Source organism: Bos taurus, chromosome 3, assembly GCF_002263795.3.
Source record: "Bos taurus isolate L1 Dominette 01449 registration number 42190680 breed Hereford chromosome 3, ARS-UCD2.0, whole genome shotgun sequence".
NCBI classification, from domain to species: domain Eukaryota; kingdom Metazoa; phylum Chordata; class Mammalia; order Artiodactyla; family Bovidae; genus Bos; species Bos taurus.
Window position 1 is genome coordinate 55,452,492 of NC_037330.1, and position 8,341 is coordinate 55,460,832.

Sequence of the window (8,341 nt, forward strand, 5' to 3'; positions counted from 1 at the left end):
AACTGGATTTTTAAGATATGTTAGATGTCTAGGATCGAAGTTTCCATTCTGTAATAATGGAAAATAATCACGGCTTTTATTTTAAACAAAAGCCATTGCAGAGGTGGATCCAGGATGCGAACAAAAATAACGCATTATTACACAGCTGACATGGTACATTTGAGGTATAAAACACTGCACTCTCTATAAACAAATGAAAAGCCCGAGTCAGTTCTGTTAGGCCCGAGCTATGATCGATTGCAAACGGAGAGTTGCAAAATAAGTAACAGTCTGGAACGATGGTTTATCAACAGTTTTTATTTTCCTGAGACAACTTTATCCTAGAAAGCTGGAAAAGTGCGGCGCCGTGATTGGGAGAGGATCCTGTGATTTTCGAAGTGTTTTCAGTTTCATCGTCTAGGGTTTGTACTCAGCAAAGTTGCTTTCACAAACTCCCACACAACATGTATTTGAGTACTACAGCTCTCAGAGATTTTATTAGCCCCTTGTGTTGGCCCTGAGAAAAAAAGCACACGAAAATTTAAGTCGCAAACTGGAAACTGTTATTTTGATTCTTCAAAAAACAAAGCAAAACCCACAAAATCTGAAAATGCTCAGCTTACCTTTGTGGGTTGCTTTTTCTTTCTCTTTTCTTCAAGGGAAGGAAATTGGCGGGGTGGAAGCATTTTTTTTTTTTTTCCCTCTCCTGATCTTTTCTGAACAGTCGTTTAAAAGGGGATAATAAACTCATCTCCTTCAAGGCCCGTTCTTTTTTGTGCGTGATGGGGAGCTGGGTGGAACAGGGCCCGCGCATCTCACAGCGCCATTCCTGGTTTCTTCGAAAGTGGCTGCCCTCACGGGCCCAACGGGCAGCTCTCATCTTCTCTCCTAATTAGCAATTCCCAACTGCCGGGACCCCCAGCCCCATTCGAGGGCGGGGGTACACAGCCCGCCGGCCTTGGAGTAGCCCACCACCTTCCCACCCGGCTAGCTAATTGTTTCCCAGTTTATTCTGCATCGGGAGAGTGAACGGGGGTAGCGAGGACTTCAGCGCCTCCGGGGCCTCCCCCCTACCAAGGCGCAGGCGGGAAGCTCCCGGAGCGGAGGTGCGAGGGGACCGCGGGGCAAGGCGGCCATCACCCCGCACGCAGCCGCGACAAAAGGCTGCGGCGCAGCGGCCGAGGCGTGAAGCCCGGGCGGCGGGCAGGCGGCGGCGGTGCGCCCCGTTGAGCCGCTCCCGGGGCGGCCCCAGCGGCAGCTGCGGCGAGAGGCGCGCGGGCGGCGCGGGGAGCGGGCAGGACGCGCCCAGAGACACGCGGAGAAAGGGCAGCGCCGCCGCCTGCTGCCGGCCTCGGTGCGGTTAATCACGCGCTCCCCTCTCGCTGCTGATTTGCAAGAGCAGATTAATCAGAGCGCGCGGCTTGATGAAATTTGCTGTTATTGTGCCCATTTTTAGCAACATCTTTTATTATCTTCATTATTCATTTACAGGGGACCGGCATCAATTATGCAAATGAGTTCACAGACTTTGCAGATTACTTCATTTGCCGCTATTGTTTGTGGAAATTTAATTATTAAATATTATTAAGCTTGCGTTTTCTTCAATTTTCCAAGGCTTAGTTTCATTTGATTTTTCCTCCAGCTGCTCTTCTTTCCTTTCAGTGCCAAAACAGCTCCTCATCAAAGCGGCTCTGGCATGTGAAGACCAAATAAAATCTCCTCAATTTAATAATTTTGATGTTAGTCCCTTGTTCTCAGCTGCTTGCTCAAAGCAATGCAGAGAGGAACGCAGAGCACATTCAATTTAATGAGCAGAAATTGAATTCAAGTTTGTTCGGAATTGACTTCAATTAAGCAGAGTCTTAATGATAAATTAATCTCTTTTCTTTATTCCCTAGAATTTGTTTTTCAAAGTAGGAAATTGGACTACATTGAAAGACCAAATAAAGAATACCAATTTTAACTAGATCGTGGAACTGATAGCAAAATTTAATTCTTTATAGGAACGTACTTGGACAAATAGCATTCTTTCTATGGCATGTATTATAATTTATATTCATTGTTACCACTTACACTTCCATGGCATGGATAAAATGGCAGTTGAATTAAATATGTGCTTGTAATAGACTTCAGAGTTTTAATCTTTATTAAGAAACTCTAATTGAATGCATAATTAGCTTTTCAGGCTTTAGGAAATTCAGTTTAATATCTATGTGAACTGAAAACATTGATCAGAATTTTAAAGCAATTTTTATGAATGTGTTTTTGAGAAGAAATTATCAGGCTGTCTATAAAATGGCATTTTAAATTGAATAACAAGAATCTGAGGCAAGGAATTAGGTTCATCCTGTGTTGTTGTATAGAGGGAGCCAGGGCTTCCATGGAACCAGGGCCAGCACTGGTAATTCTAAGTTCCTTTTATTAAAACTTCTAATGTTCCTCCAGGCCACGAAATCCATTATTCCTGTCCAGACTTGCTGAAAATCAAACTCGAAGCTACTTGGGGATTTTAATGAGGGCGTCCATATTGATTGTATGGTTATGGTGCTTGGGTTTGCTGCCACTGTCAAAAATGTACCTGACATTTTTTTTCACCTGAATCATGGATCATCTTTTCTGGAACATGCAGAGTATAATTCTCCATGCTCCACTTTGCAGAGAACTCTATCTACATATGCCAAATGTTATTATTGCTGTTCCTTCAGGAGTGACCTTAGACGAGACGATGTTTGTTCCAAAGAACTTCAAGCTGTTCACTGTGGTATATTCATAGTCACAAATTTAAAATACATCAGTGTGAGAAAATACATTTAGGCTGTGTACTGTCTCATAGAGTGCATGGGTCTGCTTCCCCTTGCTTCCTGCTCTTTCCATAGATGCATTTATTACTCTTACCCTCTCAGATGTAGTACGTGCCAACTTGACTTGGTCGTGAATTTTAAAATGAATTGCCTGTGATGGAGATTATCTTCTTTGTGTGACAGTACAGCATTGTCATTTCTAGCACTTTTCAGGGTCTACCTGCTGTATGTTAGAATTAAAGATTTATACAATAATAGAATTTTAAAACTGACAGGCAGCTTAAAAATCAACTGATCCAACTCCTATGTTTTATAGGTGAGGAATCAGGTCCGTAAATGTTATGTAATTTTCCCAAGTCTACAGAGGCAGAGTCAGGACTGAAACTTGCAAGGGTACTAACTTCTTCAAGGAATCTGTTTTTTTCATTCTTCAAGGCTACTTCCAAGTTGGGTAGTGACATCTTTGAGTAAGTGGAAACTAGTTTAAAAAAGACAGGAATTAATTTATTGTCTTGTTCAGACTGGGAAATATATTGATTAAAGTGCATAAAAGCACACACAAACTCGGTGAGCCTATTTATCTGGAACTTAGACAGTTGGGAAGCCTAAATAATGGGATTGCTTTGTGCTCTTCTTTAGTGAGAAAGGAACAAATGAAAAGTTAATAAGCTAGTATCAGGAATTTTTTAAACAAAAAAACCCAGGAAACTTTATAGTGCTATTGGCTCTGTGCATATTAAGTCCTATATTCTACAGTGGAGGTTGACAACATTTTAAATGAGTATTTCCAGCATTAAAAAATTCCACCCTCCTTGAAACACTGTATCCCAAACCTCCTTCATTTCCTTGCAATCTTTCATTTGTTCAGCCTTAATGAGCTGTGAGTCCTGAGCAATTTGCTAGACGTTGAAAATATGAAGACTGATAAGGCTGTAAGGAGGTTACAGTCTAGCTAGGGGAAAAACAGAGAAAGGAACCAATAATTATTGTATGAAATAGTAAGTGTCCTAAAGCACCTAGAGTGCCAGGGATGTGTGGAGGAGGGGCATCTAAAGTGGACTGGGAGGCCTGGGAGAGCTTCTCCCTGCCGTATTTATTTGAGCCCTCCTCCAAAGGCAGTCATTAAGGTGAAGGTGATTGTGGTCTGGGGTGGGGTAGGGTGGGGAGGGATGGGTGCAAGTTAGGTTTTACCAGGTAGAAGAAAAAGCAAGTGGGATGCCAAGACAGCATGACATGAAATGAAAGCTGGCTGTAGGTTTGTGCTCAGGAGCGCCGTAGATTGAACTACAAAGCCAGGGGTCAGATCAGTAAGTGCTTTTTGTATTAAATTAAGCATAAGTCTTCCCTGGTGGCTCAGTCGGTAAAGAATCCGCTTGCCAAATGCAGGAGACGCAAGAGACTCTGGTTTGATCTCTCGGTTGGGAAGATAACCTGGAGAAAGAAATGACAACCAACTCAGTATTCTTGCCTGGGGAATCCCATGGACAGAGGAGCATAGCGAGCTACAGTAAATGGGGTAGCGAGAGTCTGACACATCTTTGCGACTAAACCACCATGAAGCATAGGTCATGTCTCCATTTGTCTCAGTCATGGGTGGGAGAGGAGGGGGTGTTGGAGACACCTATTTACGCAGCTTCCTTGAGAGGACAAATACATATTCCTGGATCATAGCAATCTTATCCTCATCCCTAACTAATATCTATGTTAGCAGTGATCAGCTGTAACATAAAACAAGTTAGGTGTTTCCCAGGTGGCTCAGTGGTAAAGAATCTGTCTGCCAAGCAGGAGACTCTGATTTGATCCTGGGTTGGGAAGATCCCCTGGAGAAGGAAATGGCAACCCACTCCCATATTCTTGCCTGGGAAATCCCATGGACAAAGGAGGCTGGTGGGCTGCAGTCCATGAGGTTGCAAAAGAGTCAGACATGACTTAGCAACTAAACCACCACCACAACAAAAGCAAGTTAGAGGAATTTGGGGGATGGAATAGAGACAGGAAATGGGAGGAGGAAAGCAGAAAAATAGAATGGAGATGTGGATGAGGGCGGAAAAGAGGTACCTGAAATGAACTATTCACAGCTTGTCTAGGGCCCAGCTAGGTCTCTTCCAACAATGCCATTAAAATAATCCACGTACCTTCTGTTCATGGATAATGGCTAGAATCTTATAACTTCTACCCTGATCATACTGTATAATTAGAATTTGTAATGACTGTAATGTTTGTAATGACTTTCTAAGAACTCAAGACCCCAGTGAAATCAAGACAGATTTATAAACTTTTATTAAGTCTTGTGAGAATACTGCCCACATTTTGAGAATCAGTCTCTTTCTTATGGTGAATATGAATAGTTCATTTAACTTAGAGTTAAGCAAAATACAACATTTCCCCACCATTCTAAATAATTTACCTTACTAAATCACATTTTATTTTGCAGACCTAAAAAATTGAATTTTCAATCTTCAGTTCAGTTCAGTTCAGTTCATTCCAGTTCAGTCGCTCAGTCGTGTCCGACTCTTTGCGACCCCATGAATTGCAGCACTCCAGGCCTCCCACCTGGAGTTCACTCAAACTCACGTCCATCGAGTCAGTGATGCCATCCAGCCATCTCATCCTCTGTCGTCCCCTTCTCCTCCTGCCCCCAATCCCTCCCAGCATCAGAATCTTTTCCAGTGAGTCAACTCTTCGCATGACGTGGCCGAAGGACTGGAGTTTCAGCTTTAGCATCAGTCCTTCCAATGAACACCCAGGACTGATCTCCTTAGAATGGACTGGTTGGATCTCCTTGCAGTCCAAGGGACTCTCAAAAGTCTTCTCCAACACCACAGTTCAAAAGCATCAGTTCTTCGGCACTCAGTTTTCTTCACAGTCCAACACTCACATCTATACATGACTACTGGAAAAACCATAGCCTTGACTAGACAGACCTTTGTCGGCAAAGTAACGTCTCTGCTTTTGAATATGCTATCTAGGTTGGTTGTAACTTTCCTTCCAAGGAGTAAGTGTCTTTTAATTTCATGGCTGCAATCACCATCTGCAGTGATTTTGGAGCCCCCCCAAAATTAAGTCTGACACTTTCAATCTTCAGTGCCAGAAAACTAAGCATACACAAAAGTGTAGCACACACAAAAACATAGCATACACAAAAGCACTTTATATACAAATAAGTGACATTTTCTTCCAAATTGAAATAAAAAAATCTAGGCAGAATTTCATAATTTCAATGATAAAAGTTTATCACATGTTGAAAAAAATTTGAGAAATGTTTTAAAGTAGTAGGAATCCATTCAAAAACCATAAGACAAGTGATGTCACTTCATAGTGAAGGTTGTATTTGTTATCTATGGTTGATACAATTCAAAGAGAGGTTTGTTTAAAGATCTGCTCAAACTTCAGTTAAAGGTGGGAGGGTGGTAACTTACCTCTATATCTGTTAGTTTAAGCTGAATTAAAACTTCAGCTAAGATCATTCACCACAGCCAAGATATGGAAACAACCTGTGTCCAGCAACAGATGAATGGATAAAGATGTGACTTTATGTGTGTGTGTGTGTATGTGTGTGTGTATATATATATATATATGCATATTTTAGCTTTAAAAAATAAAGGAATCTTGCTTTTGCAATAACATGGATGTACCTTGAAGGCATTATGCTAAGTGAAATAAGCCAAAGACAAACACTGCATAGTCACTTACACATAGGATCTAAAAAATGTCAAACTCACGGAAACAGAGTAGAAAAATAGTTGCTAGGGGCTGAGAGGGTGGGGGAAATAGGGAGAGGTTGGTAAAAGGGTTCAAACTTTCAGCTATAAGATGAATAACGTCTGAGGATATAAAGTAAAACATGATGACTACAGCAGTTAACACTGTATTATATAATTGAAATTTGCTAAGAGACAGAATTAAATGTTCTCAATTCCCCCAAATATAAGTGTGACGTGACAGATCCTTTCACAGTGTAAATGTATATCAAGTCACCATGATGTATGCTTTAGGTATCTTACAATATTATTCATCAATTGTATCTCAATAAAGCTGAACAAAAATACTGGCTAGGAAAAATTCTGTCTAAGGGTGAGTATAAGATTATGTGTCCTCTACATAACCAGTTAATTGGGTATAACATTAGAACTGTAACCCAACTAGGTTTTTTTTGCCCAAGCCAAGCAAGCCAAAAACACTGACATGCTGAAATTTGCAGCCGAGGGGGATATTCACAAGGCAGTCAAGCAAGGCAAAGAGAGAACCATTCTCAAATCTGCCTCCTCAAGAAAGGGGCTGAGGTATTTTTGCAACAGTGAATAAGGAAGCTGAGCGGTCCAGGGTGTGGGGAGCATCTGGAGGGTGGGGAAAAGTGTTTGGAAAAAGTTGTGGTAACTGTCATCCTGCAGGTGTGACTAGACTATGGGCGTCTTCTGAGGGTGGAGTTTACGTCAAAAGGTCACCCCGTGGACACACGCGCATGCCCAGTTGAAGGGTTGGGGGCAGGGAGGTCTCAATGCGACTCTGCTGACTCTCTCTGCTCAGCTCAAATCTGATGGCGCTGACTGCTAGGTCCCGGAAAGTAACTGGAGTTTGCATCCTGTTGTTCAGGCCACGTGCCAGATTGTAGGACAAGTAAGTCTTAAAACAACCTTAATTAGTGAAGGCAGGTGACACTGATTTAACCCATGGTTTCAGAGCCCCAACTACTAGAGGTTATTTTAGAATCACTGATGAGAGAATATGTCTTTTCTACCTCTCTCCTCAGTAAGTTAACCCTTATCTTGTTAGGCTTGCCCAAACACACTTTCTGTCTTATTTATCAGCTTTATAACCCCGAATCCACCCATCAGGTTCTCTGGTTCTTGTCCTTCAGTCTCTCATGGGTTCCCCATGGAAAATTGTGTTTCCTGAGCTGCCTGTCCATCTGAAGCAGCAGAAGTGCTATTTCAGACTTAGAGCCTCTTTTCTTTCCATGGTTATCATACTGCTTTACCATTTATTCATTTATTGAGGATAACATAGGTTTTGTAAACCCAATGTGCTTTACCGTATTTTGGTGTTCCACTTAATTTGATGCGACTGACATTTATTGAAACCCTGAGTATAAGGTGCTGCATGGAGAGTCTGGGAGCCTCAAAGGTGAACAGGATGGTTACTCTGCCCTGTAGCAGTGCAAAAGTGAGTGGGCAAAATAACCAAGGAGTAAAGAATTGTCAACAATGTGCTGTGTAACAGAGATGGTGTCAGGGGCCTGAGGCAAGAGAAGGAAGGGTCAGTTTAGTAGGAAGGAAACTTGACTGAGTGTTCAAGTCAGAGCTGGAGTTTGTTAAGGTAGAGAAGGTGGCAGTGAACTAGAGTGGGTCTCATAGTCAGATAACTGAGTTAGAAGCTGCCACATACTTGCTGAACCAAGTGTTTCAATCACCTCCCTGAAACTCAACGTTCAAGAACGATAATATCCACCTTGCAGGGCAGGTGGCCATATATACCTGTCAGAGTACCACCAACAAACTGCACATCTGAACTTTTTGCTCAGAGTTCTTTAGATTGGTGAAGGAAAGAATTTGGCCTCTGGT

The 8,341-nt window shown here is 42.2% G+C and overlaps 1 long non-coding RNA gene across 1 annotated transcript; it reads right to left on the reverse strand.

Annotated features, from left to right (window-relative positions):
• Nucleotides 1–277: 277 nt before the first annotated feature.
• LOC104971650 (uncharacterized) lies at nt 278–1,250 on the reverse strand. Its single transcript, XR_805564.4, has 2 exons — nt 603–1,250; nt 278–496 (listed from the first exon to the last, which is right to left on the reverse strand). It is a non-coding gene; the product is annotated as an uncharacterized lncRNA (long non-coding RNA).
• Nucleotides 1,251–8,341: the final 7,091 nt, after the last annotated feature.